Raw genomic sequence first — 26,524 nt, forward strand, 5'->3', positions numbered from 1 at the left:
TATTTAAAATTTGAATTCCCCTAACCCTAAGGTACAATTAAGTACTTGTATCAGTGCAACAAAAATTTGTTTCCCAATGTAATCGCTTTTTATTTATTTCACGTTAATGTGCAAACTTTGTATATTTTATGTGTATTCACTTTATAATCAATTTAAAAAACCCTATTTATTAATTGATTTTAATGTGAAAACACACATGTCGTTGCAATGCTTTCGTTATTTATATTAAGATTAGAAACCAAAAATAGAATCCAAGATACCAAACAAATACACTACACCAAATAAGAGTTAGAAACCAAACAAACGAAATGTATGATTAAAGTTCACTGAAACAATTGTAGGTTACGCATTCATTTTACTATCAGTTTCAGTTTTGAATTAGAATTCTATTCAAATGTTAAAAATTTCTTTTCATCATATTAATCAGCTGAGAACTTTTATTTTCAATGGGTTTTAATCTATAATAATAATAGTCTATTATTTATTTCTTTTTAGCACACTTAAAAACTCGGATTATGAGTTGATTGAGACGTATAATGAAGTAACATGAATATCGTTGGATCGTTTTCGTTTTTTTATGTTAGGTTTATAAAAACATTCTTTTACTTCGAATTATAAACCCAGGTTAGAAACCCAGATTTCGAACAAATACATCATACCAAATTATAGTAAGAATTCAAACAAGTATTTCAAACATTTTAACGAATGAAAAAGAAAATTGATGCATGTATGTCAGTTTCAATTTTGAGTTCGAAAACAAAGCTCTATTTAATGATTATAAATTTCGTGGCATCGCATTAATCGGCAGACGACTTTTATTTTCGATAACAATTAAATAATCGTTTTCTAATTCTTTCACTATAACATATGACACACTTTAGAACCCGGATTATCAATTGATTGAAACATTTAATGAGAAAACATGAGTATAGCCGCAAAACTTATGTTGTTTATGCTAGTTTTACAAAGTTTTCTTCCACTTCACATTAAGACAGAGTAGCCTAGTTAGCGATCTTTTCATTCGGTCACCTGATTTCCTTTCGAAAATTAATGAAGCGAGCCCTGGAAGATTCCCTGCTAGTTTTTGGTTGGTAATTTAATGAAGAGTGATGCGTTTTTGTTCAACGAAGCGAGTAGCCGATATAATTTTATTTTTTATCTCGATTTGCCTTGAAATGCGGGATTAAATAGAATCTTCTCAGAAAAAGGTTAATGTTACTGTCATTTTTATGAATTGTTTATCTTATAGAGACATATCAATTTTTTTTTATGTGTACATTAGTTCTACTGTATTCTTCCCTGTCTTCTGTTTCGAAAACTTTATTAATTTTTTCACTAGAGTGTGTAATATGTTATTCGCTATTTAATTGAAATATTATTAATAAATACGATTCTCAGGATATTTTTTGTTCGTTCGTGATTTTTGGTGGGTGTGTATGCAATTTATTCTTTAGTTTATATTTTTCACGGAACAGAGATAATGTTAATGTCTTCTTTTCATGTTATCGAAAGCATTCTCTTGTCATGGAAACGCATTAAAGCCTAAATTTTTATATGCCGTGACGCAAAAAAGCTTCTGCTAAAAAATTGTCATTTTTTTTTTTAACTGAATGAATATTTTCTTTTGGTTAGCTGCTACTTGATTTTTGAAAAGAATAAAAAAACATTTGATCGATATGAAGATCAGAAGAATTCTGGTAGAGCTCTCGCAATTCCCGTGACGTACATGTCAAAAGGTGTTTAATTATGAGTTACAAGATAAGTACCACTTTGGAACACTTGTCAGTCTACCTCGGTTTACCTGTTTTATCCTAAACTTTTCTCTTAAAATCGCCTCATAAAATAATGATCTGAGAAGTTCCTTTATGAAAAGAGTTGAGATTATTGTTTAACACGTTCAGAGCCGGGAAAAGTGAAAATACTGGTAGAAGAACTATTTCAATATTAGATAATATTCGGGAGGAGTTAATCTATTCTCAACAATAACAATTCACTGTAAGGAAATTTATCACGGCGAAGAAGCAATTCAGTATAAAAATTGCATCCGTTTAAAACAATTGGTGGTTATGAATTTTTATAATTCCCGGAAAAAAAACTAAAAAATGAAATTTATTTGTTACCAGTTTTTACTCCGGTGCTCTGCCAAGATGAGACAATCTAGCATGACCCACCGGTGGGTCACCCCGGCGTGAAAGTGTTAACATGTTTTACTAGACTATTGTTTAACATAAGCGGATATTTTCTTCTGTAGCAATAGTTTATTCTCAAAAAGCTACATACCCATATAACTTCATTTCTAATTATAAATATTTTTGCCACTATTATGTTAAGAGGGGAACTAGGAAATTTCTAACTATTAGATAAATGAGAATTAAACAATTGTATTATCTCTGTTTTCCTTTCTAAAAAAATAATAAGGAAATAAAACTTTCTAAAAACCATGACTCTAACTTAAAAAAAAATAAATTTCTTAAAGTTTTATATTTAATCACGTCCATGTATATGGAATAATTTATTTAAAAAAAATGTAATTTGTGGTAAGAATATTGTTTTATTATTATCAATTATTCACAAGAAATACAACTTTTGTTTCCATCCTAAAAATTTAAACATTAGATGTGGAGTTATCTAAAATCGATTTCGTAACGCTGAAACAAGAGCTGACATTCTCCACTGAGGCAAATTTTATTACTCTTTAATGTAAATAATTGGAAAAGGCTCTTATATTGTATTATCTTCTTCACCCATTCTGGAGCAGCAATTTTCGATTGAAAATTTCCGGGCATTACATTAGCACCTGCAATCTTAGTTTATTCTTGGTGAAGCAATATTTTGTAGCTCTTTGTTGTTTAAAGAACAGTAATTACAAAAACTTGGTGATCATTTAGTGAAAAAAGTTTCGCGTTTCTAGTAGTTTGTAATATTTTTAATGGAACTTATGGGTGTATTTACGATTAATAATTAAATATATTAAATAAATAAAAATAAATTGAGTTTCTATCTCTTCTTACATTTTCAGGAGCACGTGACATACTTGTACTAAAATTTTTTTTTAAAATCACACTTTCAAGAATTTATCAGTACATGATGTTTATTTATATATTACTGATATTTTCAGTAAATACGCATATCTTCCTTTCTCAAGTTGGATAGCTGAACAATCGAATTATAGACCGGGATAGTCTGATTGGTAGGACGTTGGGCCCATGTCCAAGAGATCGAGAGTTCGGTACCAACGGACCGAAGACTCTCCGTGCAGTAAATGGTGACTGATGCACGTTAAATCTGCTGGGTCACAAAGTCCTCAAAATTCACATAACAAATCAATACCTCTGGGTTTATTGAATTGGAGATTGATCATTCTCTGGTTCAAGTCAAAATTACGATCTGTGGATGAATGAATGGATCCACAATTTAAAACTGGCTTTGGCGGGAGTGTGTGTCTGAAGTTGTGTTCTTGGTCATAGATGGAGCCACTGAAAAACGCGAACCGCACCTTCTGCTTTAAATTCGCTTGGTTTCACCAAGCATGCTTCCTGGTATTTGGCAGGAGGTATTAGAAACAACAACACAAATGAATTATTGGTTGTTGAAAACGCACCTAGTACTCTAAGACACACACTAAATGGTTATGTGTGAAAGTTAAGATCATCCGATAACTATATGTTTTAAGTACGGTGTCCCAAAAATTACCCACATTTTAAAAGACATCAAAAAAGTAAAGATGGTAGATATGTACAATTTTTTGATTTCTGCTAAGGAAAATAGTTAACTTTTTCTCATTAAAATCTGAACTCAATGACTAAGTTCCTATTCTTTAAATCAGAGTTTGTTAAATTTTTTGGCGTAGGGACACCATAATATTTACGAAAATTTGTGGGACTCTTAATCATTGCGCAAATCCGACAAACGACTTAGAGAAAGTGCAAGTTTCTTTACTTGCATTGTAACGAACTCTTACTGTTATAAGCCATTAACTTTATGACATGTAACAATGTTAAAAAAGTATCAAATTCTTAAACTTATAATACAATGAAAATCTAAATTTAATTACTTGGGACAATTCTTTCACCCTTTGAAGCAGACGAGACAGCGATGTTCCTTTTCCATGTTTTTTTTCTGGCGCTTTAACTACGAACAAAAATATATTTCGGTATTTTTTAAATATTAAAAAAAGTATAACAGTTACTAACAAAATCTGTTAGATTATCAGAATTATATTTTTACTGAAATATATAATCCAAAAAAGTAGTTTAAATTTTTTTTCCATTCATATTTAAATATGTAAAAATAATTGCTACTGTAAAGACATTTTAATGATGACAGAAATTAACTGTTTCTCTTATATTTAAAAAACTGCAAATAAGTGTAAATTTTAAAAAATATTGTTTTAAAATGAGCCGTGTTTGGCCGATATTATCTTTAACAGAAAAAGACACAGATGTTTCATGCTGTATTTCATAACCATATATTATTAAAATTTTTAATACAATATTTTCCTCTTATTTTCATATGAATTAATGCAAATAATGAGAAAAAGTATTAAAAATATGTTTAACGTAAATTCTGCGTCAAAGGTTTAAAGTACTGTCTTTATCTATCTTCAGATTCATTGTTTTATTTTATTTAATATTTAATAACCGTAGTTGAATAGAAGACTCAAATTTGAGTTTCTGGCTACCAATGTTAAACTCCGTAGCCTTGTAATTTTGAACCTAATCCAGAAGACACGGCAACTCCTGGATCAAGTATTGGGAGAAATTTGCCTTCGTGGAAGACTTTTTGATGAACCATACCCTCAAACTGCTACGGAATTTCCGTAGTTTTAGAAATCTTCTTTTCAGACGGTAGCAAAATTAAAGTCTTAATATTTAAAAAAAATTAATTTTAGCGTAACTTGTCCACTATTACTTATAAAAGTGCAGGCCATATGGCTAGATTCTTAAGTTCTGATAAAAGTTTTATGAGAGATCCATTTGCTTTAATTTCTACTTTGAAAATTTAACTTTTAAAATTAATTCTTTAATTTCTTCTTTAAAAATTTCTACTTTGGTTCGCTACCACTAGAAAGAATTATTTTCAAAATCTTCATAAGTTGGAGGGTATGTGAAACTAACCCGCCTTTGCATTATATACCTGCCAACTTTTAATCCCTTCCATTATCATTTTTCCCAGTGGTGTTAAAATGGAATTAAAACTTCAATTTTAAGCAAACAAATACGTTGCATTTGAAAAAACTTCAGTTGATAACCATGACTGACTGGATCGTGTAATTTTGGCAAGGTACCTGCCCGCGCAAGCGGGCACTAGACCTCTGATCTGAAATTTGCCCTAGGGCGACTGGTACTAATGGCATTGTGATAACCATGATAGTAACGCATATTAATATATGTGCTTAATTTTTGTAAGAATAGTGGTGATCAAAATCATTTAAAAATTAAGTTTATAAAAGAAAAAATAGTATATATTTACTACCACTTTAAATATGAAAATAAACTCTTCCGGAAAATCCAGAAGTAATGATAGGTATGGCATTACATTGACAGAAAAACCACGAAAATCTCCCCTAGTCTGACGCCAAGGGGACCCATGATCCGTCTGCTACTGAGGATATTATTACGTCAACGCTGTGGTTGGTGTAAGCAGGGTGCGGAATTCGTATCGAGCAGCTATCGCTGGGATTCGAACCCGGTTCATCTTATTGGGGGCAACGCTCTAACCTCTCAGCCACCACGATTCCAGATACATTGTATAAAAATATTTGGAAAAATATAAAATTATTTTAATAAATTAAAAAAATATCAAAATTACTAATATTTATAACTGTAGGTCCAGTGACTCCAAGGAATTCGTCCAAAGTTTAAGAAACCCTATTTTAAGTACACAGGGCTGAAAATAAGACTGAAAAGAAAGAAAAAAAAACTGTAAACAAAATATTAACACTTATATCTGTTTTTCGTGAGAAATAAAATAAGTTCTTACTATTCTTAATTGAAAGATTAGTGAATGAAGCAGACAAGTGACATTTTCAAGGGCAATAATTAAACAGGGAAAATACCATAAAATGGTCACATTAAAATTAGTATGTTAGATATAACAGATTTGTTATTGTTTTCGCATTAATTTTAACATTAGTAATAGTCATTACGTTTGAGTATACCTGCATGATTTTTATTTCAAATTGCACAGCTGCCAACTCTTCCGGTTTTCCCGGAAGATTTTATTTTCATATTTAAAGTGCTAGCGAAATTCATGTTATTTCACTAAACTTTTTGAATTATAATAATAATTTTAAATTAGTTTAACCACCACTACATATAAATAATTACAACAAATATATAAAAGCATATTAGTACTTACAATCATGGGTGAAAGCCCTTATATAGCAAGACGGAAAAGAGAAAAGCCTGGTACGTAAAACATTTCATTCCAGCATTTTTTTCGAAAAAAATGAAATATCTGTAACTATCAAGATTTCTTTTATAATTCTGGCATATATATAAAACTGCTTCTTTTCCAAGACAAAGTAGATATCGTTGAAAAATTTAAAAAAATAATAAGTAAACTCCTCCCCAAAACTAGTTAAAACTGAAATGGTTTTACTACCAGCCTTTCCTCTTTTCCGTCTCGCTTTCACCCCTGCTTACAATAGCAAATTTTAACCTGATTAAAATATAAATATATTTTAGAGGATGATAGTTTTTCGGTTATTGTTTTACTACCACTTGAAAAATCCATTCTCGAAAAGAGTGAATGTTGGCAGGTATGAAATTGGATACTGGTAAATATTTACATGCCCCATTTTGCTATATTTATAATAATATAATTTTCGGATATCACTTTTTCTTCTTCTTACCTTTAGGGTTGCCACCGGCAACTAAAATTGCAGAAAGTGGTGACTAATGAAATTCCTCATCTTTTTATTGCATAGTTTAGTTTAGTTTACTGTTGAATTGCCAACTTTTAATCCCTTCCATTATTATTTTTCCCAGTGGTATTAAAATGGAATTAAAACTTCAGTTTTAAGCAAACAAATACGTTGTATTTGAGAAAAATTAGGTTGACAACCATGATAGTAACGCATATTAATATATGTGCTTAATTTTTGTAAGAATAGTGGTGACCAAAATCATTTGAAAATTAAGATTATAAAAGAAAAAAATAGTATATAATTACTACAACTTTAAATATGAAAATAAAATCTTCCGGAAAATCCGGAAGAGTTGGCAGGTATAGAATTCTATGTAACTGCTGTTACATTTTTACTTCTATAAATAATTTGAAATGTAAATCATAGTGGTAGCTACGATTGAGAAATTAAAAAGATAATAAATAAATGAAATGCAATTAAGTTTCAACCCCTTTTTACATTTTTAGTCACCTGTGGCATCCCTGTACCCTAATAACAGCCACTCTGAACTTTCCTGGTTGTTCCACTCAGCTTTTCAAACGTTTTTTTTAAGTTTAACTTATATCTATGAAGTTTTATTTCATAAATGACGTGTATAAGGTTTTCTATTTAATCTAAATTTCTTTTTCCGTATAACTAAGTTTTGAATCTATAAGAAGTTCAACACTTCCTCTTTGTACACATAATGGATAATAAAAAATAAAACTAAAAAAACAAATTCAATTCAAGCCAGAACTATAATGTATTTTCTTTCCACTTTTTTTACCCATCACAGGTAATAATTATACTAAGCGGAATTCTACTTCCACACTTTTTAGGAACTTAAAATAATATTAAGTTATGTAATATATTAAGTAAATAACACTTTTTCGTGCTTCAAGATCTATTTGCAGTTAAATTTGATTTATTTTAGAATTATTTGTGCTCTATTTGTGAAATGAGCCATATCATTAAAATGGTTTTTTTTTCTTTCCAGGTTTGATGTTGCGGGGAAAAATTTGCTCTTGATTTAAAGTCACTGAATTCAGTTTTAGAATTAGACATCTGGCAATTTATACGAAACTAAATCTTTGGTAAATATAATTAGTTGCATTATTGATAATATGCAAAGACTTGAAGTTTTTCCTTTTATATTTATCTGTTTATTTTAACGAGCAATTTAAAATGTTTGACTTCAGTCTTGGAAATAGATGCCTGGTAAATGTGGTAAATCTTTGGTAAATGTGGTTAATGGAATTATTAATCTTATAAACGTAAGTTTTAAGAACTCGAAATATTTTAAACTGTTACTCATATTTATTTACTTATTCATTCGTATTCTTTCATTTTATCGTTATCGATAATTAAATATATTGCAGCAGTTTTTTTAAAAAAAATTATGACACAAGAAATTATCAGAAAAAAACGTATTTTATGCGTTAATAATTCATAAATTTTGCTCTTTTATTTATGATTTTTAATTTTTTTTAATTAACTTTCAATATATATGTGTATATTACATGTAAATGTTCTAATTGCTGGGAAAGAAAAATGCTTATTACACAATACAAATTCAATATGCATACAAATTGACTGTACATAAGTTATAGTTCAAAAAACTGTTTTAAATGACCTTGAAAAATGCCACCAATTATATATTTTTTGCACCAATCTTAACGTTTTTAAAGATTTAAATTTTATTTCAGGCAGATGAAGCATTTATGCATGCCAGGTTTTACGTTTGGAGTTTTTTTTTTATCTACGACAGTGTGAATAAATCTTTCTGAATTAAATTTACAAATTCGAGAATCATACATTAAAACACATAATATTTGAGTAATTTATATCTCTGCTACCTAAGTAAAGATGTCAACTATTCGCTCGAAAATATTTACCGGCTATATAGCACTTATAGCTGGTAAATATTTTCGAGCGTATAGTCTCTTAATGTATGATTCCTGGTTTAATAAATTCGATTTATGGAGTTTTTATTCACCACTACTTATAAATAATTCGAAGGTTTTCCTGATTCCAGTTATTTTTCGAAGAAATTTCTTTAGGTTACAATATCAGTTATTTGTAAATTTTTGAATATGAATGAAAGACAATTTTTTTCTCAAACTATATTTTTTGATTTTATATTTCAGTACAAATATAATTCCTATATAATAAAAAAAAATTTTTTTAGTAATTTTTAGAGTATTTTTTTTTATAATTTAAAAATAGCAAAATATATTTTTACTTTTAGTTAGAGCATCAGAAAAAAAGTATATGAAAGGGACACCGGTCAGCGTGAAAGGTTTGATTGAATGAAATATTATCCGTTTAGAACAGACCAAGAATTATAGTAAAACTCTTAGTTTGCATTCATAGTTTAAAATATATGACATGAAGTCAATAAAAAAATAATAGACTAAAATAACAAGCGATAAATAAATATTTGCATGATACGTGTAATTCATCCCAAACTCCACGTCATCAACAAAATACAATTTACGACGTTACTTAGCAACGATATTGCCATTAATTTTATGTTTAAAAATAAAGCTTTATTTGTTTTTGCAATAATAAACTTTATATTTTCAGAAAAATATACTCTATTAAAAGGTCGCAGAAAAGTATTAGTATATATTTTCGTTTAATATCATTTTTTTTCCTTATAGTTAAACGTAATGAATGTAATACTGCTTTATACTGATTTGAAATTTATTATTGAGATATACTATATGATATTAACGAAATTATGTTATGTAATGTTTATGGTCCTCTATTTGCTAAAGTCATGAAATTTTGAAAATTCATGAAATTAATTCATCATATTTAATTCACCATATTCTAATGGTGGAAAAACAATCATTTTGTTGTTTTATAGAAACCAAATAAAAAATCTCATACGCTTGAGAATAATGAACCGATCCGAATATTAAATTAGGTTACGGCTTAGAATGTTTTCTAATTTATGATGCATATGTATACTATATGAATACTAACCTCTAAAAAATGCATAATAATAAGTTAAATTCATTTAATTTACCAGCCTATTAATCTACTAAATTTTGAAACTTTTGCAGGCGATATCGGATATAGAAAAAGAACAAATGAAATAATAATTAAGAAAAAAAAATGAATTCGCGTTTTTGAATTAGTAATTTTGAAATAAATAAAGAATAGTAAATTTATTTTTTCGTTATTTTTTTATATTTGGCATTTAAATTTCCGCCATAACCCTTTGACTCAGAATATTTGTTAACGTGTTTTTAATACTTTTTAAAATTTTTTTTGCATAAATTTAGGTCAAAATTAGTGAAAAATATCATATTTAGCATTTTAATATAATTTATGGTTATGAAATACCGCATGAAACACATGTGTCTTTTTTTTGCGTCGAAGGTAAAATATTTCAAAAACTGCTCACTTCCAAACAATGATTTCTCAAATTTGTAGTTATTTATATCTAAGAGAGTCAGTTATTTATCATTAAATATCTTTAATTTGCAAAATATTTTTGGTATATTTCTGAATATGAAGGACAGAGAAATTACAACTACTTTCTTTGGATTTTATATTTTATTGCAAATATAATTCCAATAATCTAGCAGATTTTTTAGCATGTAAGTAGACTGATTTTTGTAATTAAAGCCACCAAGATTTTTGCTTCTAATTAGAGCGTCCGAAAAAATATATCAAAGGGACACCGGTGTGTGTCTTATTTGCGTCAATGGGTCAACAATGACATTTTCGGGAACTCTCATACCTCTTGCTAGAACCTTAGAGCTCGTGAACTACCAGTTCTGAAACAATGGCTTAGAGATATCGTCTTAGAGCTCGCGAACTACCAATTCTGAAACAGTGGTTTAGAGATATCGTATTAGCGCTCGTGAACTACCAGTCCTGAAATAATGGTTTAGAGATATCGTCTTAGGGATCGCGAACTACCAGTCCTGAAATAATGGCTTAGAGATATCGTTCCAGAGCTCGTGAACTACCAGTTCTGAATTAATGGTTTTGAGATATCGTCTTAGAGCTCGCGAACTACCAGTTCTGAAATAATGGTTTAGAGATATCGTCTTAGAGCTCGCGAACTACCAATTCTGAAACAATGGTTTAGAGATATCGTCTTATGAATCTTAAGAAAACCCTTTAACTCCATGGGAATGTTCTACTTAAAAAAGACACTGCATACATAGAGCAAAAGAGCTTGTGCATACTTATTCCAACATGTAACGGAAGTATTCGACAGAATCAAGTGGTACATCTGATATATACATTTAAGGGCAAATACTCTACCACTTTTTTACTTTATCGACGCTTTTGGTATCCTTGTATGAAGGGGCGAGTTCTATTGTAGGCTGGTGCTCGACTTCACGCTCAGGATGCGGATTACCGAAGCGGGGGTATCATCCCCTCTGCAGAAGATCAAAATTGTGATGGCATGTCTTCGGATCATCCTCAGGGATGCTTCTCAGATTGTCGCCAATAATCCATTGAGCAGCTCTAGGGCGACTTAAAAAAATTACTACAACTTTGGTAGAGTGACTTTCCGCTAGACCTATCTTTTTGTTGTTGTTGTATTTAAGAAAGTAAACTAATAACTTCCATTTAAAATTTTTAAAGAAAAGTAAAAAAAAAAATTTTTTTCTTGTAAAGTTTCCTTCATGGACGAAATACTTAAATGCACCAAAAAAATCTCACTAATACTATCATTTAGATATAAAAACAAATGGGTGAAACGATAAATGTTGTTTTATCGGCCAAAAACCAAAATAGAGCAGTTACAATATGTAATGATTCGGTGCATCTAATAGAAATAATCAAATACTACATTTAGTTATGGGTCGTTAAATCAAATAAGAATCATTCAAGAAAAAAAAATACTTTTCGCATCAAATCAAACAGAAAAAAAAGATTGACAACATAAGTATAAGTCAGTAAACATTCCTCTCTTCTAGTTGTATCTTCACTACTTTATTAACTTAGTCACATTTCCAAAAATGGTTCGTTTCTGTTTTTCATTTCAAATTGAGCTCATTATTTGAAATATGAAGAAGATGAAAAAAAATATTAACTTAATTGGATTTAATTTTATTTGGTGAATCGTATTAACCTTTCCATGATTGTGTTATTAGGCTATTTAGAACTGAATTTATGTGTGCAATAATATTTTATGGAATATTGATACTATTGTTCTTGAAATCTATAAAAAATATATGTCTGTGACTGCTACATCCAGAAAAAAATTACGATAATGAATGAAACACATGTTCATGATATTTTTAACTATTTCAAATTTTTCACAAAAATTATAGTTTTTTTTAAACCCTTTGGAGCACGTGGGATACCTTTTATATTTTCTGACGCTCAAATTTTAATTAAAAACATATTTTGGAATTTTTTAATTATGAAAAACAATCTAGTAGTTACTAAATTTGTTTTATATTTTCAGTATTAATAAATTGTTCGATAATATAAAATTCAAAAAAAACGTAGTTTGAGGATTTTTTTTCCATTTATATTTAAAAATGTATCAATAATTAATTTTGAGAATTAAAGAAATTTCAAAGATGGCTAACTGTTTCTCGTAGATCTGAATAACTGCAAATTTGAAAAATTATTTTTTGGAAAGTAAGCCATGATCGGAAAATTTTAAATTTTACCCAAATAAAGACACCGAATTATTTAAACGCTGATAATAATATTTTTCACTTCTTTTAACACGTTCAAGCCGGGAAAAGTGAAAATGCTGGTACGGGAAAAGAGAAAATACTGGTAGAAGAACTATTTCAATATTAGATAATATTCGGGAGGAGTTACTCTATTCTCAGCAATAACAATTCACTGTATGGACATTTATCGCGACGACGATCTGGATTGAATGAGGTACCTGCCCGCGTCAGCGGGCACCTGACCTCTTCATCTGAAAATTTGCCCTAGGGCAACGGTGACTATTGGCATGAACATTTATCGCGACGAAGTAATTCAATATAAGGATTGTATCCGTTAAAAACAATTGGTAGTTATGAATTTTTATTATTCCCGCAAAAAAACTAAAAAATGAAATTTATTATCTGTTTTTACTCCGGTGCGCTGCCAAGATGAGACAATCTAGCGTGACCCACCGGTGGGTCACCCCGGCGTGAACGTGTTAACCTAAGTGAACACATAATAATGAAAAAGGTATAAAATTATGTTAATGAAATATTTGTGCTTAAGGGTTCAGAGGTGAAGAGTTTTTCGGTAGAAATATAGGCCGGCCTACAGACATGTAAGATATTTAAAATTTAAGTCAATTAATTTCCTTTGAGAAAATGAAATGAAATGAAAGAATAAGGAAATTTATGTAGTGGTACAATGAGCAAAAAAGTAAGATATCACCCTAAATAAGTTTTGTTCCAAAGGATCGTAATACACGTGCAAAGTATCAGTTTTAATGGTTTTTGGGGTGATTTCAAAAATGCTAATATGCTATAAAATATGTATGCTAATATGCTTCAAATATGCTATAAAATATTGAAAAATATTAATTATTATTAATTATATTGAAATAATTATTAATATGCTATAAAATTGCTAAATATTACGATATCAGGCTCACAGACGTACTGGAAGTTGTGACTCTATTAGTTTAGTCAGGAGAGCGGATGAAAGATTGATAAATTTATGTCAATTTCACTTTTTCCGTTTTTAGTCATACCTTTAAAATTAATTGAGTAATGTTTAAAAAAATACACCTACTCATGAAACCCATTTATTCTAAGATAATTTCATGCAAGCAAGAACTTTTAATAGTTATTTATTATTTAATTTAATTGTGGATGAAAAAATTTTTAAATTATGAGGCATAATTTTCTTATACCATATAACTCTACGCAAAATCTACATTTTCAACTGTTTTTATTTAGTAGAAGCCGTTACAAATTCAAATTAATTATTTTGAAAAAAATAATTTGGCTTCAATTTATAAATATTTAAATGTGGTGACAAATATATAAATGCGTATAACTTGCGAGGAATATTTGACTTATGCAAGCGTAGCGTAAAATTTCATTTATAGTTTTTAAGCTGATAGCCGAATGTTATTTTTTTTACCTACGAAACACGATGTTTCTTTTTAAGTCCTCTGAAAATATATTCATAATTTAGCAAGAGATTTGAATAAAACATTATATTCAACAGATGTTGAGTTTTATAAAAGCATGTTTCTGATAGAATGTGGTGATACATCTGCTTTTTTAATTTTGTTTTTAGCAGGTTCATTGAATAATTGATACAGTTTCAATAATATACATACGTCAGCATGGATTTGAAATAATATATATATAACAATTTCTTTAAAACACATTTTTAAATTATCAAGCTATTCGAAATTAATTGAAGATAAAAGACTGATAAAAGGTATCGTTATATCTTTTTAAATAAAATTGTATTATCAACCATGATTATGTAAATTAGTGTTTTGATATTTCAGTCGCTGAATACGCAGCCAACAATTTCAAACATCTTGAAACATGTTTTTCTCAACATGTCGTCTTAAAACCTCTTAATAAATTTTTAATTAAAAATAAATAATCAATATAATAAATAAATTTTCAATAATAATGGATATAATTAATAATAAAATAATTTTTTTAATTACCTGACCGCGCTTGTTTTGCAGGTCTATTTCACCAACTATTTAATTATATTTTTTCCATTTTTCAACATTTTATTCTTTACGCTGTCACGTAGATTATTTTTTCAATAATTTACTAATCTATTGCTTTAGTATTTTAATTTAGGTTTTTCTTTAAATCAAACGATCGTTTTTAAACTATTGTCAAGTTCTTAATAAAAAAAAGCTTAGAATCGTTGATAATTAAATTTGTTAAGATTCTGCTGCTTTAAAATTGCTCGATGCAAAATATCTGACCGTTTACTTATCATACTAGTCGTTTGAAAAATAAAGATAAATTATTGATTGTTTTTTTGTTATTTCTTATTTATTCGTGTAATGAAAAGTAAATGCATATATGAGCAAAGCAGTTAAAATGAAAGCTGTCATGACCTACTTTTTGTTAGAATTTCATGTTATCCTTTCGTAAACACAATGTTTTAATAAAGGCTTAACTAAAACACTTTCTGCATTGTTCAATACCTTCTTTTTTCTTTTTCTTTTTAAATCAGAACAGTTTAATTTTTCGAGCAATTCAGACACACAGACCTATTTTTTTCTTAGCCTTGATTTTTTTTGGACAACATTGCGGATTTTGTAGACCCATACGCGACTCAAATCAATTGATTTCAGTTACAGCCATTAAAAGTGAAATTATGCGCTATTAAGTTGGATTATATTCGTATTAGATTTAATTGGTTACCTGCAAATGACGTCACGCGTGTGCGTTGAAACTGATTGGCTGTTAGGTTGATTTTTCAGATGTATAGAAAAATAAGCCCATTTAGATAGTAGTAAGTACAAAGATATTTCAGGTTTATTCAAATCACCATATAGGTAGTCACATAAAGAAACCTTTAACTACCGATTAGATTTGCAAAGATGCCAACTTCTCCGGACACGCCAAAATAATTTAAAGAACGGTAAATAACAACAAACTAAATTTTGCAAATATTTGACTTATTTTTTTGTTTTTTAAAAGGTTAAGCGAGACTTAACTATTGGATGCTGGATATTTTGGATAGCTCGGTATTCGTCGAATCTGTGATGTCCTGTGTCCTCAGGTCATAAGCTTTTGCTAGTATACTCTAACTATTTACAGAGATACCAACTGCACCGAACACGGCAATATAATTAAAATAACTTCAAAGTAAATTTTGAAAAGGTTACACTATAATTACTTGCTTTATAAAAGGTATAAGAACTATTAAGTGGTGAATCATATTAAAATACGAATTATTTAGAAATAGTGGTGGATAAAAATCTACTAAATTGAATTTAAGCCAGGAAGCACAATTTATAAACTACCACTTTAATATATGTATATATATTTGCTGTCCGGAGAAAGTTGGCATCTCTATATTTACAAGTGTTGAATTAGATAATCCTTCGAATTACTTGGAAACAGTGGTAAATAAAAATCTTCTAAATTGAATTTAATAAACCAAAAATCACAATTAATAAACTACCACTTGAAAATATTTATTCGCTTTCCGGAGCAAGTTGGCATCTCTGGATCTGTAGAAATTTCATATCTGTCAACTTATGCTCTTTTCAAGATAGATTTTTCGAAGTGGTAGTAAAATAGAAAAAAATTTTCAGTCAAGTATTTGTTTACGTATTGTCAGTTTTTTTTAATAGTTTGCTGTACCGACCTATCTCTAGTTAGGAAGCTCATAAAGTAGTTAAAAGAAAAGCTGACCTACTTTTTTGTTAGAATTTCATATTATCCATTTGTAAACACCGTGTTTTAATAAAGGCTTAAGTAAAACACTTTCTGCCCTGTTCATTACCTTCTTCCGATGGTTAAATCAGAACACTTCAATTTTTCGAGCAACACACAGACCTATTTTTTCTCTTAGCCTTGAATCTTTTTATTTTTTACTTTTTTATTGTCTACGGTGCGGATTTTGTACAACCACCCGCAACTCAAATCAATTCATTCCAGTTACGAACATTAAAAGTACGATTATGCGTAATTAAGATGATTGTGGTCATGGTTGGGTGAATTGAAGCATGTGTGTAGTCATCCGATGCCCAGTTTTAGACACCACATAATAGAAAAAAAATAGCTGTTTTCTCTTTTATTTTTATCGCCATCATTTTTATCTCACTTCCCTTGAATTGTTTGTAGAATGTGTTTTTTGTTTTCCTCAAATGTCATGAAATGGCTTTAATCTAAATAAAAACGTTTGCTCATTTGAATGAGATACAAAAATATTCTTTGAATGTAAACACATCGCTGATAAAATTATGAAAGTTTCTTTTGCTGTATATTTTGTTCCGTGTTACGATAAACAAGTTTGGATTATTCAACTTATTTACCTATTTCCTTGTATTTATTTAAAATTTTATCTAAAGCTGTTGCATTTTGCAAAAACTGAGCTTCTTTTTTAAAAGATGAGTGCGTTGCCGTTTAGTTTCGCCTTTATACTAGGCACAGTTAAAATTTTTATATTCTTTTTTTGAGTCACAATAACGAACTTTTTGAATATCAGATACCCCTAAGAGAACACAGTAATTTTGAAGCCTGACTAAACTAAATGAAATAAACAAGTAATTATTATTATTATTATTAGGTGCACTTATAAAATTATTTTTCTAGGTAAAGGTACATTGATTGTATTTCAAAAAATCATTTTTACTAAACCAATTTAGAAGAAATTATAATAGAATTAAAAAGAAATTCTTCTGCTTTGTCATAACAGTTGTTGCTAGTTATAGTAGTTGTATTGATCCTATGATTTGGATAATTTTGTCATTATTAATATGATTTGGATTTCAAAAAATCATTTTTACGAAACCAATTTTGAAGAAATTATAATAGAATTAAAAAGAAATTCTTCTGTTTTGTCATAACAGTTGTTGCTAGTTATAGTAGTTGTATTGATCCTATGATTTGGATAATTTTGTCATTATTAATATGATTTGGATTTCAAAAAATCATTTTTACTAAACCAATTTAGAAGAAATTATAATAGAATTAAAAAGAAATTCTTCTGTTTTGTCATAACAGTTGTTGCTAGTTATAGTAGTTGTATTGATTATATGATTTGGATAATTTTGTCATTATTAATATGATTTGGATTTCAAAAAATCATTTTTACGAAACCAATTTTGAAGAAATTATAGAAATTATGAAGAAATTATTGTTTTTTACCAATAATAATAAGTTCTATTCATTGCGTTTAAGCTGAATGTGAGGATAATTGAGGATTCGATATCGTAATTTTATTTAAATACATTACGATATCGAATCCACACTTATTCTATCTAACATACATAATAAAAATACATTTTGTAACTTAATAAAAAAAAATTCACAAATAAAATATTTTTTAAAAACTAAAAGGAGTATTTTAGCTAACTAAATAAATAAATAACAGCTTAAATTATCACATCCACGATGCATTATTGTTATTTAATAAATAAAATCAATTGCCCCCCTTAATACAATCGTGAAATTTATTTAAATTCAATACAATAACGAATGCTCACTAATCCCGTAAATAACACTGACCCACTAATCTTGTTATAGAAGTGGTTTCCAAAAATGAATTTAATGACAATTTTTAGATATCGTGCTTTAAATGGACCTTGAAACGCACGCTTGACCACTGGGCAACTTAAATGTCGTGCATAGTGATGAAGCAGGGGGTCCTGTAACAATCAGTTCCACAACAGTGAAAGATGCGCTTGGCCAGTGACTTAAAGTAATTGAATAGCACCTGAAGGCTTAAACTAATTTGCTAAAAACTGCAGGACCGCCACTGAAATCTGGTATGCATAGCTTTTAATTCACTGAGAGACACGACACTGAACTATTAACGGGAAGTAATTTATCGACGGAATTCTTCCCTTCGCATGTCTGTAAACTATACATGGCTGTTTCTAATTAATTGTACTCCATTGGATAGTGTTTGGATCATGAATAAGTGATGGGCTGAAGGTGTTTGGCTTAATCAATCTAATGTGTTTATGGAAGCTGGTTATTTTCAGATATGTTAAGTTATGGAGCATGGTGCAAATGAGTGATTTTAAATTTAAAACGGACAATATTTAATAACTAATATAAAATGTAATACATTTTTATTTTTCGTTTCTTAAATTTTTATAACATTGAAAAAAATAAGCTGAACTGATAAAAAATACTCAATGACAATTAATGATTTAAAATATTTATCTAACTTATTCTCGAAGCAAAATTTATGAAAATATAATATTTTTACGAATCATATATGGCACGCATTTGAGTCATTAATTATGTCGATATTTGCCTTTTAGTTTTTTGCTAGATGAGTATTTATTAATACCGATTAATTGATTGTTTACTTTTTTCACCCCATACGAAGAACGGGTGTTTATCTAGTTACAAATAATTTAAAATTCGTAATAAAAACTAAAGTCTTAAGATATTTTAAGTTATAACATAAATAGGAAACTAAACTTATTTTTTTTACATTTAAAAAAATTAACTTAAAATTTGCTAACAATCATAACTGAGTGTACTATAATAAAATTTTTTATTATAATAAAAACATTTTTTATAATAAAATAATTATGGAAATTTGCTTAAAATGATATAGTTTATTTTAATAACAGAAAATTAATTTTCAAACAATTTTTTTTATTGGGTCCATCGGCCCTGCTCGCTGTTGCTCATTTACCCCCGATATTATCGATACAGTTTCTTTATCCTTTCCCTCCGACTGTCACAAATACGTGCCAGCATAAAACCGTATCAATCAGGGTAAAAAGATAAAACTGGTAATCAAAGTATTTCTTTAGCAGTTTATTTGTGGCAGGAGTTATAATTGTTTGATTTATTTAATTCACCATTACTTTGTTCAAAATGAAACTATTTAGTTATACTTTGAATTAACATTGATTATATATATGATTAAACTAACAATAATTAAAGTGAAAGCAAAGTAAGTCTGTCAAATTAGCAACGACTACATTTAAGTTACCGTTTTTTTATTTAATTACAACTTGATTCTGATTTGTACGAATGCTTTTCTGAATCACCCGTCCCCAAGGGGTTAAAGATCACTTTGCTCACTCTTTTACTGTTTAGCCTTGTATAATACCCCCCCCCCCCCCAGTTTTTATACTTTAATATCTTTTATGGTTCGTTTATTTCAATTGCATTAAAGATTTTCGTTACTTTCTATGTCATTCGACAATCCTCGGAACAGATTTGAGAGTCACTTTAGATCGATTCGCTTTTTCTTTTTCAGCCTTGGAACAGTTAAAGATATTTAAAGTATTTATGAGTCAGTGATGAACGATATTTTTCTTTTAACAAAGTTCATTACGGTTTCGCTAGGTTTAGATACATCGGAACAACTTAACCTAGGTTTAGATACATACTAAAACCTAGGCTATATCGGAAATACTAAAACCTAAGCTGAAAAGGGAATGATCTGAAGTTAAAGAAATAAAAAATTAGAAAGAAAAAACTTAATTTTTCTTTTCGATTTGGAATATTTTTACCTATTACTTTCACTTTACCACCACGTGTTATTTGTGGTAAATAACACGTGTTACGTGTTGGTAACCCCTAGTGGGACTGGCCTGCCCTTGGTTTTTGCTCGAAATCAATTTTAAGATTTATCTGTAAATTAACTAGTTTATTATTCATATTATACCTCTTTTTTCCACATTGACCTCAGAAGTGTTTGGAGGATTGCAGAAAAAATTTTTGTTTCACTTTCACACTAAACGTTTTTGTATAAATAAACAAATGTTCTGCCTGTTTTTTTTAAGACAATTTTCTCGTCGCTTTTCCTTCTGTAACATAGATACACACTTCAACACTTAACAGTTTGCCAATTTCTTTTTCTAGTGTTAGTAAACTAATCGAGGAAGTCCTAAAACAAATAGAATATATGAAAACATTATTTTTTTAATCAGAAATGAAAAACATGATCATTTGTCAATACGACTGCGTGCATAGCTATTTAAATTATTTCAATACAGTGGTGGGTAAATTCTTTTAATTCCTATTTATTAGATATTAATTTTAAAAAAAACGTTTAATGCCCCTGGGAAAATTAATTTCTGATATTAAGGAGGTTATGAAGTTTCATGACTGAAAATAAATTCGTGATGCAAAACTTTGATCTGAAATCCTGGGACTGAAGCATTTTATTAGCAATAAAGTGGCAGCAAAAGCTTGAAGTTCTAATTTTTTTAAGCACCAACTACAAACTACCCTTTTCATGAAGGCAGTTTTTGCGCCATTTTAAAGTTTTGCGTTTACGTATTGTGTTATGTTATTTTGTTCCACGGACATTTCAAAACTTTTAAAAAATTTTTTAAAAGAAAAAGTATTTTTTATTTTATTTAATACTAGCCGCCTGAGGCGGCCAGCTGTCCGCCACGCTAAAGGTTCTCACAAATAAAGTTTTTAAAAACATAGCAGGAAATCTGAAGATTAGTAGCATCATATGCTTTTATATATTATATAGCTACACCGCTTAAGAAAAAAAACTAAAATGCTAAATACATGAAAAGAACACTGAAACGAATTAATTTTTTATGGTATCAATTTCTATTTCTATATAATATTTTATGGTATCAATTTCTATATCGCTACAAAAATTATCGTCTTCGCTTAAGAAAAAAAAAATAGAGCGTGGAAAGAAGAAGAAAAACTTATTATAACAATTAAGAACAGCGACAAATATATCAAAGCCAAGCGTTCTATTTACGTATCGAATATGTTGCCACATTTTTAATACAAAAGTTAAACTTTTCTCCACTTTGATAAATGTAAACTAATGCGAACCTTACAATTAAATTATTAATTCCTTCGTATATTATTGGTTTAAGTTGTCGAAAATTAATATTTCAATTGTAAGGTTCGCATTAGAATACATTTAAAAGAGATATGCATTTTTTTAATAGTTTTTTGAACATGGCTCTTTGAAGACGAAAAAGCATAAATTTTCTTACAAAATGACTGATAACTAAAAAATTAATCCAAATTTTTGAAAAAGAAAAAAAAATACTTCTTCATTATGTCAAAACACAATTCGCGATCGCAACGAACTATAGGGGGCGTTGTTGTATGAGACGCTTACCTGCGATTTCTATATGAACCGTCATTCTGTTACTCTGGAGACGTCGTTAATGTAGCGTGTAGCATTGCAACGTTCCTTCTTTAATGTGGCTTATTAAATTTAAAAAAGAAAAATGCTTGATCTTCTTTCTTATACAACCGAAAACAAAATGGTATCTCTTTTTATTAGAGAAGGAACATCCAAAACACATCGGAAAAATATTTGTACATTAACAGAAAAAAATATGTATATTTTTATAAGAGTTAAAACCTAATGCCCGAGAAATAGTATTACTAAATTTAATGATATAACATGAAAGGCCCATTTAAACTTTACATTCTATAGTTTTAAGAATCATATTAGTTCAAAAATTAAAATGAACAAAAAGTATACATAAGCCTCATAATTTTATGAAATTTAATTTTGTAAACAACGTTTTTTGACAAAAATTTTTATCAAAAAATTTCAAGTTTCAATAAAAATCATTATTTAGAAACTAAGAAACGTAAAATAAAGAATGCTGACGAAACAAAAACAAAAAAAAAAAGACAATTCTTTTTTGTCGCCATTTTTAGTGCTACGAATATTCGTCTTTGGGATTTGCCAAAAACAAAACAAGATGCAATTTTATTTTTTCAGGAGGGAAATATTTTACCGAAAAAACGAAAATGTACCAATTCCCACAACATAAAACTTTATCTTGGTAAACGTACGTTTTGGAAATGTTATTTCATTTGGAATCTTATTCATCAGAGTTCATATGGCGTTTGTTGTTTTGATATGATTGTTTTGATATGATTGTTTGTTGATATGATTGTTTTGAATCTATGCTAAACTCTATATCGGCTCATTTTCCTCCGAAATCCGATTAACTATTTTGATTTTAAATAAAGTGTTTTATTTTATGAATTGTCGCAAAAATTTTAAGTGTAGATTAGCGGCTCTTAAAAACCGCCAAATCTGTAGCGGCGGTGGCGTTAATACGTTAGTACCGAATTTTTATTCCATACTTTTCTGAATCATATTACTTCAAACATTGGAATATACAAGAAGTATACATAAACACATAATGTTATACCATTTAATTTTTCAAAAAAAGTATTTTGAGAACAATTTTTATCAAAAAATTATAAACTAAAAAACGGAAAATAAAGAATTCTTAGGATAAAAAAACGATTTTAAGAATTCTTTACATTGAAATAAAAACTTTCATATTGTTTCTTTTTTTATTATTCTTATAGTTCTTAATCAAACGTAAAAACCCATTCTGTAGTGTAGAGAACCATCATCAAATGAAAAAAAAATATTTACAAGCAAATTTTTTATTGTAAAAATCATTGCACTTACCTGATTTATGATTCCCGGAGAATTCCAAAATGATAAGTTCCTTGTTTGAAAACTTTATTCTCAAATAATAGATACATAGTTTATACCTTCATTACTTTTAGATAACATACTACACATCAAAATTTTATAATTGATATGAATTTGAATATGTAGCTAAAAACAGAATAGCTGAATTCTAGTTGAACTTATTCTTTCAAAATTAAAAAAAACTTACCAAGAAAACGATTTAAATTAATTAAGAATCAGCAGAAATGGCACTATTTCAAGTAACTTGGATAATTTTTTATTGTTGTTTTCCGAATTATATGGATACAGAAATATATACTATTCCATAACTATTACAATTCTGTATGTTCTGAATTCATATTTATTCACTGTAATGACGAAAGCAATGTTGACTTCACTTTAATTCGTAATGAATTGAAGACAGAAGAAATGCATTTTACCTTAATACACACATCTGTAACAGTATCCGAAATCGGAAGTCATCAGTTGCAAGTTTGTTGATAATAGAAATTAAAAATTATTGAAGAATTTTTCTTCAAATGTTTGGCGTGTTCTGTTCCTGAAAGATTTACTAATATTCTGGAGATTTTTTTCAAGTTCTTCGGCCTTTTCCTTAGGGAAATTTTGTTTCCTATTTGCTGCTAAAAAATGGCGTCTGATTCAGTCAATGACTTTGATGGAACTAAATGAAAACGTGATAAATTAATGTCCGATATTTACAGTCTCCCGCTAGACGGCGTACTCGAGCGTTGCGATCGCGAATTATGTGCCGAGTTTCGTGTCTGGGCGAGGCTTCTGGGGCGATATATTGTGATTACAGACAGACACACACACAGCCGCGTTTATTATTATGTATGGATAATATATATTTTTTTAAAAATTTATGCAAAAAATGCTAAAACTAAAGTGTTTCAAACAGCGTTGCTTCCGAAATATTTCCTTGCAGAAAATTTTTTTTTCGTTTTCAACAATTATTAGTTATAGATCACCAAACAAGAATTATTCCATTTTTCTTTCATTGATTTAGCAGCTAAACATTTTTCAGGTAACGGCGAAGCAAAAGTTTTCCTCTTTCAAGGTAAAAGGAAACTATATATAAGAAAAAGACGCCTTTTTTAGTATCTAACAAAATTCAATTTTGTAGATTGAACTGGAAAATTGAATTTCACTCAAAGAAAAATTTGAAACTTGCCTTAAACGACAAAAAAAACCTCTTTTCATGTTGATGAAAAAATGTATTCTTTTTCTCCTCAAAAGAGATTTATTATATTTCGAAAAAGCTTTTCGTTGATCGAAGCTTATAGGAAAATTGTTCCATTTAGCCAGAAATGGTCGCCAAACATTTAAGATAATAAATAATAGTTCGGGAAAGTAGACTTCGGGGTTAGTATTTTCCCTTTTGAGATGTTGCTTGAGGTTAAGTGATAGAGTAAATATAAGTTATCCAGTGAATTAAAGTTACGTATAAAATGTGTTGAGTTTTATTTAAAAAAAATGTTTGTTGTGAATATATTTTTGATCGATGTTTATTTCTAAATATTTAAAAGTTTTTCGGGGTATATGCGTGAAGCATTATAAAAAAGTTTTCATTAATTTCAATTATCTTATTTTTTATTTTGGTTATAATCAGTTGTTTCATACTTGTAAAGACAGGCCTGAAAGCGAGACGGAAAAGAGAAAAAAAATATTTCAATAATAGATAATTTTCGGGAGGAGTAAACTTATTATTAACAATAAACAATTCATTGCTATTAATTTTTTCTCTGTAAAGAAGCAGTTCAATAAATGTATTGTATCCGTTAAAAAAAAATTGCTATTTATGGATATTTTTTTATTTCCGAAAAAAAGCCATTAATGAAATTTATTTGTTACCAGTTTTTACTCTTTTCCGTCTTGATATATATGGACTTTCCGCCCTGTATGAAAATCTTACGAATAGTTCCTAATTATATTACCATACCTGCCAACTTTTAATCCCTTCCATTATCATTTTTCCCAGTGGTAATAAAATGAAATTAAAACTTCAATTTTAAGCAAACAAATACGTCGCATAAGAAAAAACTTAAGTTGACAACCATGATAGTAACGCATATTAATATATGTGTTTAATTTTTGTAAGAATAGTGGTGATCAAAATCATTTAAAAAATTAAGTTTATAAGAGGAAAAATAGTATATATTTATTACCACTTTAAATATGAAAATAAAATCTTCCGGTAAATCCGGAAAAGTTGACAGGTATGTATTATGACCGTCATTGAGCGGTCAAGTCGATTTTGAGTTTATGATTTCTACTGCACAACCCAGTACCCTGGTAATTTTGAACCCAATCCAGAAGGTAAGGAAACTAAACACTATACAGGGTGATTCTAAAAAGATGGGCAAAATTTTAGGAGGTGATAGTACACACTCAAGCAAACAATTTTCATCAAAGAATGCATGATCGAAAACAAAACACATAGGTGCTGGCGCATTTGGAAAGTTGTTTGATGCTAACGTGAAAGCTCCATTCCTGTTGCGAGTTACTGCGCTGCGTTACTTTTCGCCAAGCTTTCGGTAGCTGCAGGGAAGGTTCGTGATATGCCTGGTGTGTTTCAGAACGTTCGCCTATCTTTTCTTCGCCGTTGTACTGCATGCATAGCCGCTGCCGGCCGCTGTTTTGAACACTTATTGTAATCACATGCCATTAAATTTGCTTTTATAACTTAACTTCATCGTTCTTTGTGTGATTTCGCCTCATATAAGAACATAAACTTTGACGCCCTCTAGCGGTTTTGCGTTTTGTTTTCGACCATGCATTCTTTGATAAAAATTGTGTGTACTATCACTTTCTGAAATTTTGCCCATCTTTTTTGAATCACCCTATATATATATATATATATATATATACATACATATATATATATATATATATATATATATATATATATATATATATATATATATATATATATATATATATATATATATATATATATATATATATATATATATATATATATATATATATATATATATATATCCTTTTTGCGGTTATAATCGTGTGGGCTGATGAAAAGATTATATCTTTTATTTTCCGATTTTTTCCTTTTATTCGGATTTTTTTTCCGGTTTCTTGTTATTTTTATTATTATTTTTCGTTTCTCCCTTTTTTGCATTGTTCTGTAATTTTTTCCATGTTTTCTATTTACTTGCAGCTATCTTATTACTTGCAGCTTATGCGCAGTATATATATATATATATATATATATATATATATATATATATATATATATATATATATATATATATATATATATATATAAATATATATATATATATATATATATATATATATATATATATATATATATATATATATATATATATATATATATATATATATATATATATATATATATATATATATATATATATATATATATATATATATATATATATATATATATATATATATATATATATATATATATATATATGCATGTAAGTTTGCTGTGTGCATTTAATACCTCCAAACAATAAATGGAATTTTTTAGGAAAATCTTTTTACATTTGTCGAGATTTTATT

The 26,524-nt window shown here is 28.5% G+C and overlaps 1 protein-coding gene across 1 annotated transcript in view; it reads left to right on the top strand.

The window, feature by feature from the left end:
* LOC107446378 (extracellular serine/threonine protein CG31145) overlaps positions 1-26,524 on the top strand; it is a 162,968-nt gene that overhangs the window by 34,196 nt on the left and 102,248 nt on the right. Inside the window, exon 2 of the mRNA XM_087163554.1 lies at positions 7,887-7,983. The gene's annotated coding sequence lies outside the window, so the exon portion shown is untranslated. The remainder of the gene's footprint in view (positions 1-7,886; positions 7,984-26,524) is intronic.

The sequence above is a fragment of the Parasteatoda tepidariorum genome, chromosome 5 (genome assembly GCF_982258835.1).
Source record: "Parasteatoda tepidariorum strain Cologne lab strain chromosome 5, Ptep-v5.0, whole genome shotgun sequence".
Lineage (NCBI taxonomy): Eukaryota > Metazoa > Arthropoda > Arachnida > Araneae > Theridiidae > Parasteatoda > Parasteatoda tepidariorum.